This window comes from Argopecten irradians, chromosome 9 (assembly GCF_041381155.1).
Source record: "Argopecten irradians isolate NY chromosome 9, Ai_NY, whole genome shotgun sequence".
NCBI classification, from domain to species: domain Eukaryota; kingdom Metazoa; phylum Mollusca; class Bivalvia; order Pectinida; family Pectinidae; genus Argopecten; species Argopecten irradians.
The window spans coordinates 9,164,412-9,175,575 of record NC_091142.1 but is presented as its reverse complement, the minus strand read 5'-3'; positions in this window follow the sequence as shown (position 1 = coordinate 9,175,575).

Here is an 11,164-nt window from a genome sequence, read left to right as displayed (position 1 = left end):
GTCTAAGGATCAAAAATAATTATAATTATTGAGGGCCGGCCAGTCTTAAGAAATGAGATTGATGATTGCCTTATAACAAAGTGGGATGCAGCAGGACGAGATAAAATGATGTTTGTAACACTGTATACTGTCTATGTCCCTACTGTGTAACACTGTATACTGTCTATGTCCCTACTGTGTAACACTGTATACTGTCTAGTCCCTACTGTGTAAAACTGTATACTGTCTATGTCCCTACTGTGTAACACTGTATACTGTCTATGTCCCTACTGTGTAACACTGTATACTGTCTAGTCCCTACTGTGTAACACTGTATACTGTCTATGTCCCTACTGTGTAACACTGTATACTGTCTATGTCCCTACTGTGTAACACTGTATACTGTCTAGGTCCCTACTGTGTAACACTGTATACTGTCTATGTCCCTACTGTTAATGTATACACTGTATACTGTCTAGGTCCCTACTGTGTAAACACTGTATACTGTCTATGTCCCTACTGTGTAACACTGTATACTGTCTAGGTCCCTACTGTGTAACACTGTATACTGTCTAGGTCCCTACTGTGTAACACTGTATACTGTCTATGTCCCTACTGTGTAACACTGTATACTGTCTAGGTCCCTACTGTGTAACACTGTATACTGTCTAGGTCCCTACTGTGTAACACTGTATACTGTCTATGTCCCTACTGTGTAACACTGTATACTGTCTAGGTCCCTACTGTGTAACACTGTATACTGTCTATGTCCCTACTGTGTAACACTGTATACTGTCTATGTCCCTACTGTGTAACACTGTATACTGTCTATGTCCCTACTGTGTAACACTGTATACTGTCTATGTCCCTACTGTGTAACACTGTATACTGTCTAGTCCCTACTGTGTAACACTGTATACTGTCTATGTCCCTACTGTGTAACACTGTATACTGTCTATGTCCCTACTGTGTAACACTGTATACTGTCTAGGTCCCTACTGTGTAACACTGTATACTGTCTATGTCCCTACTGTGTACCACTGTATACTGTCTATGTCCCTACTGTGTAACACTGTATACTGTCTATGTCCCTACTGTGTAACACTGTATACTGTCTAGTCCCTACTGTGTAACACTGTATACTGTCTAGGTCCCTACTGTGTAACACTGTATACTGTCTATGTCCCTACTGTGTAACACTGTATACTGTCTATGTCCCTACTGTGTAACACTGTATACTGTCTAGGTCCCTACTGTGTAACACTGTATACTGTCTAGGTCCCTACTGTGTAACACTGTATACTGTCTATGTCCCTACTGTGTAACACTGTATACTGTCTAGGTCCCTACTGTGTAACACTGTATACTGTCTAGGTCCCTACTGTGTAACACTGTATACTGTCTATGTCCCTACTGTGTAACACTGTATACTGTCTATGTCCCTACTGTGTAACACTACTGTATACTGTCTATGTCCCTACTGTGTAACACTGTATACTGTCTATGTCCCTACTGTGTAACACTGTAACTGTCTAGTCCCTACTGTGTAACACTGTATACTGTCTATGTCCCTACTGTGTAACACTGTATACTGTCTATGTCCCTACTGTGTAACACTGTATACTGTCTAGGTCCCTACTGTGTAACACTGTATACTGTCTAGGTCCCTACTGTGTAACACTGTATACTGTCTATGTCCCTACTGTGTAACACTGTATACTGTCTAGGTCCCTACTGTGTAACACTGTATACTGTCTATGTCCCTACTGTGTAACACTGTATACTGTCTATGTCCCTACTGTGTAACACTGTATACTGTCTATGTCCCTACTGTGTAACACTGTATACTGTCTATGTCCCTACTGTGTAACACTGTATACTGTCTAGGTCCCTACTGTGTAACACTGTATACTGTCTATGTCCCTACTGTGTAACACTGTATACTGTCTAGGTCCCTACTGTGTAACACTGTATACTGTCTATGTCCCTACTGTGTAACACTGTATACTGTCTATGTCCCTACTGTGTAACACTGTATACTGTCTATGTCCCTACTGTGTAACACTGTATACTGTCTAGGTCCCTACTGTGTAACACTGTATACTGTCTAGGTCCCTACTGTGTAACACTGTATACTGTCTATGTCCCTACTGTGTAACACTGTATACTGTCTATGTCCCTACTGTGTAACACTGTATACTGTCTAGGTCCCTACTGTGTAACACTGTATACTGTCTAGGTCCCTACTGTGTAACACTGTATACTGTCTATGTCCCTACTGTGTAACACTGTATACTGTCTAGGTCCCTACTGTGTAACACTGTATACTGTCTATGTCCCTACTGTGTAACACTGTATACTGTCTATGGTCCCTACTGTGTAACACTGTATACTGTCTAGGTCCCTACTGTGTAACACTGTATACTGTCTAGGTCCCTACTGTGTAACACTGTATACTGTCTATGTCCCTACTGTGTAACACTGTATACTGTCTAGGTCCCTACTGTGTAACACTGTATACTGTCTATGTCCCTACTGTGTAACACTGTATACTGTCTATGTCCCTACTGTGTAACACTGTATACTGTCTAGGTCCCTACTGTGTAACACTGTATACTGTCTATGTCCCTACTGTGTAACACTGTATACTGTCTATGTCCCTACTGTGTAACACTGTATACTGTCTATGTCCCTACTGTGTAACACTGTATACTGTCTATGTCCCTACTGTGTAACACTGTATACTGTCTATGTCCCTACTGTGTAACACTGTATACTGTCTAGGTCCCTACTGTGTAACACTGTATGTCTGTCCTACTGTCCCTACTGTCCCTACGTGTAACACTGTATACTGTCTATGTCCCTACTGTGTAACACTGTATACTGTCTATGTCCCTACTGTGTAACACTGTATACTGTCTAGGTCCCTACTGTGTAACACTGTATACTGTCTAGTCCCTACTGTGTAACACTGTATACTGTCTAGTCCCTACTGTGTAACACTGTATACTGTCTATGTCCCTACTGTGTAACACTGTATACTGTCTATGTCCCTACTGTGTAACACTGTATACTGTCTATGTCCCTACTGTGTAACACTGTATACTGTCTATGTCCCTACTGTGTAACACTGTATACTGTCTATGTCCCTACTGTGTAACACTGTATACTGTCTATGTCCCTACTGTGTAACACTGTATACTGTCTATGTCCCTACTGTGTAACACTGTATACTGTCTATGTCCCTACTGTGTAACACTGTATACTGTCTATGTCCCTACTGTGTAACACTGTATACTGTCTATGTCCCTACTGTGTAACACTGTATACTGTCTATGTCCCTACTGTGTAACACTGTATACTGTCTATGTCCCTACTGTGTAACACTGTATACTGTCTATGTCCCTACTGTGTAACACTGTATACTGTCTATGTCCCTACTGTGTAACACTGTATACTGTCTATGGTCCCTACTGTGTAACACTGTATACTGTCTATGTCCCTACTGTGTAACACTGTATACTGTCTATGTCCCTACTGTGTAACACTGTATACTGTCTAGTCCCTACTGTGTAACACTGTATACTGTCTATGTCCCTACTGTGTAACACTGTATACTGTCTATGTCCCTACTGTGTAACACTGTATACTGTCTATGTCCCTACTGTGTAACACTGTATACTGTCTATGTCCCTACTGTGTAACACTGTATACTGTCTATGTCCCTACTGTGTAACACTGTATACTGTCTATGTCCCTACTGTGTAACACTGTATACTGTCTATGTCCCTACTGTGTAACACTGTATACTGTCTAGGTCCCTACTGTGTGTAACACTGTATACTGTCTAGGTCCCTACTGTGTAACACTGTATACTGTCTATGTCCCTACTGTGTAACACTGTATACTGTCTAGGTCCCTACTGTGTAACACTGTATACTGTCTAGGTCCCTACTGTGTAACACTGTATACTGTCTATGTCCCTACTGTGTAACACTGTATACTGTCTATGTCCCTACTGTGTAACACTGTATACTGTCTAGGTCCCTACTGTGTAACACTGTATACTGTCTATGTCCCTACTGTGTAACACTGTATACTGTCTATGTCCCTACTGTGTAACACTGTATACTGTCTATGGTCCCTACTGTGTAACACTGTATACTGTCTATGTCCCTACTGTGTAACACTGTATACTGTCTATGTCCCTACTGTGTAACACTGTATACTGTCTAGGTCACTGTATACTGTCATGTCCCTACTGTGTAACACTGTATACTGTCTATGTCCCTACTGTGTAACACTGTATACTGTCTATGTCCCTACTGTGTAACACTGTATACTGTCTATGTCCCTACTGTGTAACACTGTATACTGTCTAGGTCCCTACTGTGTAACACTGTATACTGTCTATGTCCCTACTGTGTAACACTGTATACTGTCTATGTCCCTACTGTGTAACACTGTATACTGTCTATGTCCCTACTGTGTAACACTGTATACTGTCTATGTCCCTACTGTGTAACACTGTATACTGTCTATGTCCCTACTGTGTAACACTGTATACTGTCTATGTCCCTACTGTGTAACACTGTATACTGTCTATGTCCCTACTGTGTAACACTGTATACTGTCTATGTCCCTACTGTGTAACACTGTATACTGTCTAGGTCCCTACTGTGTAACACTGTATACTGTCTATGTCCCTACTGTGTAACACTGTATACTGTCTATGTCCCTACTGTGTAACACTGTATACTGTCTATGTCCCTACTGTGTAACACTGTATACTGTCTATGTCCCTACTGTGTAACACTGTATACTGTCTATGTCCCTACTGTGTAACACTGTATACTGTCTATGTCCCTACTGTGTAACACTGTATACTGTCTATGTCCCTACTGTGTAACACTGTATACTGTCTATGTCCCTACTGTGTAACACTGTATACTGTCTATGTCCCTACTGTGTAACACTGTATACTGTCTATGTCCCTACTGTGTAACACTGTATACTGTCTATGTCCCTACTGTGTAACACTGTATACTGTCTATGTCCCTACTGTGTAACACTGTATACTGTCTATGTCCCTACTGTGTAACACTGTATACTGTCTATGTCCCTACTGTGTAACACTGTATACTGTCTATGTCCCTACTGTGTAACACTGTATACTGTCTATGTCCCTACTGTGTAACACTGTATACTGTCTATGTCCCTACTGTGTAACACTGTATACTGTCTATGTCCCTACTGTGTAACACTGTATACTGTCTATGTCCCTACTGTGTAACACTGTATACTGTCTAGGTCCCTACTGTGTAACACTGTATACTGTCTATGTCCCTACTGTGTAACACTGTATACTGTCTATGTCCCTACTGTGTAACACTGTATACTGTCTATGTCCCTACTGTGTAACACTGTATACTGTCTATGTCCCTACTGTGTAACACTGTATACTGTCTATGTCCCTACTGTGTAACACTGTATACTGTCTACTCCCTACTGTGTAACACTGTATACTGTCTATGTCCCTACTGTGTAACACTGTATACTGTCTATGTCCCTACTGTGTAACACTGTATACTGTCTAGGTCCCTACTGTGTAACACTGTATACTGTCTAGGTCCCTACTGTGTAACACTGTATACTGTCTATGTCCCTACTGTGTAACACTGTATACTGTCTATGTCCCTACTGTGTAACACTGTATACTGTCTATGTCCCTACTGTGTAACACTGTATACTGTCTATGTCCCTACTGTGTAACACTGTATACTGTCTATGTCCCTACTGTGTAACACTGTATACTGTCTATGTCCCTACTGTGTGTAACACTGTATACTGTCTATGTCCCTACTGTGTAACACTGTATACTGTCTATGTCCCTACTGTGTAACACTGTATACTGTCTATGTCCCTACTGTGTAACACTGTATACTGTTCTATGTCCCTACTGTGTAACACTGTATACTGTCTACGTCCCTACTGTGTAACACTGTATACTGTCTATGTCCCTACTGTGTAACACTGTATACTGTCTATGTCCCTACTGTGTAACACTGTATACTGTCTATGTCCCTACTGTGTAACACTGTATACTGTCTATGTCCCTACTGTGTAACACTGTATACTGTCTACGTCCCTACTGTGTAACACTGTATACTGTCTATGTCCCTACTGTGTAACACTGTATACTGTCCTAGTCCCTACTGTGTAACACTGTATACTGTCTATGTCCCTACTGTGTAACACTGTATACTGTCTAGGTCCCTACTGTGTAACACTGTATACTGTCTAGGTCCCCTACTGTGTAACACTGTATACTGTCTAGGTCCCTACTGTGTAACACTGTATACTGTCTATGGTCCCTACTGTGTAACACTGTATAACTGTCTATGTCCCTACTGTGTAACACTGTATACTGTCTAATGTCCCTACTGTGTAACACTGTATACTGTCTATGTCCCTACTTGTGTAACACTGTATACTGTCTAGGTCCCTACTGTGTAACACTGTATACTGTCTATGTCCCTACTGTGTAACACTGTATACTGTCTATGTCCCTACTGTGTAACACTGTGTATACTGTCTATGTCCCTACTGTGTAACACTGTATACTGTCTATGTCCCTACTGTGTAACACTGTATACTGTCTATGTCCCTACTGTGTAACACTGTGTATACTGTCTATGTCCCTACTGTGTAACACTGTATACTGTCTATGTCCCTACTGTGTAACACTGTAATACTGTCTATTGTCCCTACTGTGTAACACTGTATACTGTCTATGTCCCTACTGTGTAACACTGTATACTGTCTATGTCCCTACTGTGTAACACTGTGTACTGTCTATGTCCCTACTGTGTAACACTGTATACTGTCTATGGTCCCTACTGTGTAACACTGTATACTGTCTATGTCCCTACTGTGTAACACTGTACTGTGTAACACTGTATACTGTCTATGTCCCTACTGTGTAACACTGTATACTGTCTAGGTCCCTACTGTGTAACACTGTATACTGTCTACTGTGTAACATGTATATGTCTATGTCCCTACTGTGTAACACTGTATACTGTCTATGTCCCTACTGTGTAACACTGTATACTGTCTATGTCCCTACTGTGTAACACTGTATACTGTCTTATGTCCCTACTGTGTAACACTGTATACTGTCTATGTCCCTACTGTGTAACACTGTATACTGTCTATGTCCCTACTGTGTAACACTGTATACTGTCTATGTCCCTACTGTGTAACACTGTATACTGTCTATGTCCCTACTGTGTAACACTGTTTACTGTCTATGTCCCTACTGTGTAACACTGTATACTGTCTATGTCCCTACTGTGTAACACTGTTTACTGTCTATGTCCCTACTGTGTAACACTGTGTACTGTCTATGTCCCTACTGTGTAACACTGTGTACTGTCTATGTCCCTACTGTGTAACACTGTATACTGTCTATGTCCCTACTGTGTAACACTGTATACTGTCTATGTCCCTACTGTGTAACACTTGTATACTGTCTATGTCCCTACTGTGTAACAGCTGTATACTGTCTATGTCCCTACTGTGTAACACTGTATACTGTCTAAGTCCCTACTGTGTAACACTGTATACTGTCTATGTCCCTACTGTGTAACACTGTATACTGTCTATGTCCCTACTGTGTAAACACTGTATACTGTCTATGTCCCTACTGTGTAACACTGTATACTGTCTATGTCCCTACTGTGTAACACTGTATACTGTCTATGTCCCTACTGTGTAACACTGTATACTGTACTAGTCCTATGTCCCTACTGTGTAACACTGTATACTGTCTACGTCCCTACTGTGTAACACTGTATACTGTCTATTGTCCCTACTGTGTAACACTGTATACTGTCCTACGTCCCATACTGTGTAACACTGTATACTGTCTAGTCCCTACTGTGTAACACTGTATACTGTCTAGGTCCCTACTGTGTAACACTGTAATACTGTCTAGGTCCCTACTGTGTAACACTGTATACTGTCTATGTCCCTACTGTGTAACACTGTATACTGTCTATGTCCCTACTGTGTAACAACTGTATACTGTCTATGTCCCTACTGTGTAACACTGTTATACTGTCTATGTCCCTACTGTGTAACACTGTATACTGTCTATGTCCATTACTGTTGTAACATCTGTATACTGTCTATGTCCCCTACTGTGTAACAACTGTATACTGTCTATGTCCTTCTGTGTAACTACTGTGTAACACTGTATACTGTCTATGTCCCTACTGTGTAAAACACTGTGTACTGTCTATGTCCCTACTGTGTAACACTGTATACTGTCTATGTCCCTACTGTGTAACACTGTAATACTGTCTATGTCCCTACTGTGTAACCACTGTATACTGTCTATGTCCTACTCTGTGTAACACTGTATACTGTCTATGTCCCCTACTGTGTAACACTGTATACTGTCTATGTCACTTACTGTGTAAACACTGTATACTGTCTATGTCCCTACTGTGTAACACTGTATACTGTCCTAATTTCCCTACTGTGTAACACTGTATTACTGTCTATGTCCTACTGTGTAACACTGTAATACTGTCTAGGTCCCTACTGTGTAACAACTGTATACTGTCTATGTCCCTACTGTGTAACACTGTATACTGTCTATGTCCCTACTGGTGTAAAACACTGTATACTGGTCTATCCCTACTGTGTAACACTGTATACTGTCTAATGTCCCTACTGTGTAAACACTGTAAGACTGTCTATGTCCCTACTGTGTAACACTGTATACACTGGTCTACGTCCCTACTGTGTAACACTGTATACTTTCTACGTCCCTACTGTGTAAACACTGTATTACTGTCTAGGTCCCTACTGTGTAACACTGTATACTGTCTAGGTCCCCTACTGTGTAACACTGTATACTGTCGAGGTCCCTACTGTGTAACACTGTATGACTGTCTATGTCCCTACTGTGTAACACTGTATAACTGTCTATGTCCCTACTGTGTAACACTGTATACTGTCTATGTCCCTACTGGTGTAACACTCTATACTGTCTATGTCCCGACTGTGTACCACTGTATACTGTCTATGTCCCTACTGTGTAACACTGTATACTGTCTATGTCCTACTGTGTAACACGTATTACTGTCTATATGTCCCTACTGGGTAACACTGGTATACTGTCTATGTCCCTACTGTGTAACACTGTATACCTGTCTATGTCCCTACTGTGTAACACTGTTTATACTGTCTACGTCCCTACTGTGTAACACTGTATACTGTCTATGTCCCCTACTGTGTAACACTGTATACTGTCTATGTCCCCTACTGTGTAACACTGTATACTGTCTATGTCCTACTGTGTAACACTGTATACTGTCTATGTCCCCTACTGTGTAACACTGTAATACTGTCTTACGTCCCCCCCTTACTGTGTAACACTGGTATACTGTCTATGTCCCTACTGTGTAACACTGTATACTGTCTAGGTCCCTACTGTGTAACACTGTATACTTTCTAGTGTCCCTACTGTGTAACACTGTATACTGTCTAGGTCCCTACTGTGTAACACTGTCATACTGTCTAGTCTCCCTACTGTGTATACACTGTATACTGTCTAGGTCACCTACTGTGTAACACTGATATACTGTCTAAGAGTCCCTACTGTGTAACACTGTATATACTGTCTATTTCCCTACTGTGTAACACTGTATACTGTCTATACTGTGTAAAGGTATATGTCTAGGTCCCTACTGTGTAAACACTGTATACTGTCTATGTCCCTACTGTGTCGACACTGTGTATACTGTCTAATGATCCCTACTACTGTGTAACCACTGTTTTACTGTCTAGTACCTACTGTGTAACACTGTATACTGTCTATGTCCCTACTGTGTAACACTGTATACCCTGTCTATGTCCCTTACTGTGTAACACTGTATACTGTCTATGTCCCTACTGTGTAACACGTATACTGTCTATGTCCCTACTGTGTAACACTGTATACTGTCTATGTCCCTACTGTGTAAACACTGTATACTGTCTATGTCCCTACTTGTGTAACACTGTATACTGTCTATGTCCCTACTGTGTAAACTGTATACTGTCTATGTCTACTATTGTGTCAAACACTGTATTCTGTCTATGTCCCTACTGTGTAACACTGTTATACTGTCTATGTCCCCTACTGTGTAACACTGTATAATGTCTTAGTCCCTACTGTGTAACACTGTATACTGTCTAGGTCCCTACTGTGTAACAAACTGTATACTGTTATGTCTACTGTGTAACCTGTATACTGTCTACTGTGTAACACTGTATACTGTCTATGTCCCCTACTGTGTACACACTGTATACTGTCTACTGTCCCTACTGTGTAACCACTGTATTCATGTCTAGGTCCCTACTGTGTAAACACTGTATACTGTCTATGTCCCTAGTGTAAACACTGTATACTGTCTAGGTCCCTTACTGTGTAAAACACTGTATACTGTCTAGGTCCCTACTGTGTAACACTGGTATACTGTCTATGTCCCTACTGTGCTAACACTGTATACTGTCTATGTCCCTACTGTGTAACACTGTTATACTGTCTATGTCCCTACTGTGTAACACTGTATACTGTCTACGTCCCCTACTGTGTAACACTGTATTTCTGTCTATGTCCCTACTGTGTAACACTGTATACTGTCTAGGTCCCTATGTTAACACTGTATACTGTTCTATTTCCCTACTGGTGTAACACTGTATACTGTCTTATGTCCCTACTGTGTAACCACTGTATTACTGTCTATGTCCCTACTGTGTAAACACTGTTATCACTGTCTATGTGTAAAACTACTGTTACTGTATTATGTCCCTACTGTGTAACACCAGTATACTGTCTATGTCTCCTACTGTGTAAACTGTATACTGTCTTACTGTGTATTGGCACTAAAAGATACTGACACCGAACTTGGACATTTCTGAGTCAAATAGCAGTTTAAAGTGTTTCCTCTGGCCCTGGCCATCCATCACATTCTGTTACTGTTTATGTTTATTTTCCTGGCCCTACAAAGACTTTACATTCTGATCTAGCTGTTTATGTAGCTGAAAGACATCACTGTACTCATGTTGATGTTTCCGACAAACTTGTCTTGATGTGATGTTTTTGTGATGTTGATGTTTGCGAGTGAGG